The sequence below is a fragment of the Trachymyrmex cornetzi genome, unplaced genomic scaffold (assembly GCF_001594075.2).
Source record: "Trachymyrmex cornetzi isolate Tcor2-1 unplaced genomic scaffold, Tcor1.1 scaffold1723, whole genome shotgun sequence".
In the NCBI taxonomy this organism is placed as follows: domain Eukaryota; kingdom Metazoa; phylum Arthropoda; class Insecta; order Hymenoptera; family Formicidae; genus Trachymyrmex; species Trachymyrmex cornetzi.
In genome coordinates, this window is record NW_017296336.1 from 20,323 (window position 1) to 21,227 (window position 905).

Below are 905 nucleotides of genomic sequence, written 5' to 3' on the forward strand. Positions count from 1 at the left end.
TTAAATATTAAAATATCATGTATTTGACTGAATTATAGATATAGGCGCTACGGTCACGGAAATTCCGTTAGATAGGTAGTCTCTTATTTAAAGGTGTGCGTATATTCGCTCGCGAGCGGATATACGTACCCTTTAAATAATTTACAATCAAAACATAGTGCAAGCACAATTTCATAATACAGTCATGGAATATCAAAATACTAGAGAGACTACCTATCCAACGGAATTTCCGTAACCGTAGCGCCTATATCTATACTTCGGTCAAATACATGATATTTTAATATTTAATTTAAAATGTCTGGATGACTCACAAACGTTTTTAATGGTACTTCATAACTCTTCATACGAAATACAAACGATTCCATGTTTAAACTTTGTTGAATTTAAATCCGGTTAATTATTTCGGTCAAGTACATGGTCCAAAAAAGAATGATTAATTGTAATTAATACAATGATTCACAAACGTTTTTAATGGTACTTCATAACTCTTCATACGAAATACAAACGATTTAAAATAATAATTTTTACAACCGGAAGTTTTGTCCGGTCAAGTACATACGAATAGCGTTCAACGCTTCGCTAAGCCCTATTGCCTTTTCATGGAGCGAAGTTTCGCTAGCGATATCCCCACTACCCCAAATATACTGTGCTACTACTGTGCCACAAATGAAGAAGTGTTTTGAACTTGAACAAGTCATTTGGCAGTAAGGGTGCCGTCACATGCGGCGTAACCTGCGTAAGCGTAACCTGCGTATTCTAGTAATTTACTAGAATACGTTATTTTTTATTTACTAGAATACGTCATTCTGAAAGCCCGCATTCACATTGAGCGTATTTCGCGGAAGATTAGAGAAATGCGGAACTAATGCAACCAATTGCTGATTAGAATTTCTGTTGTACACTTT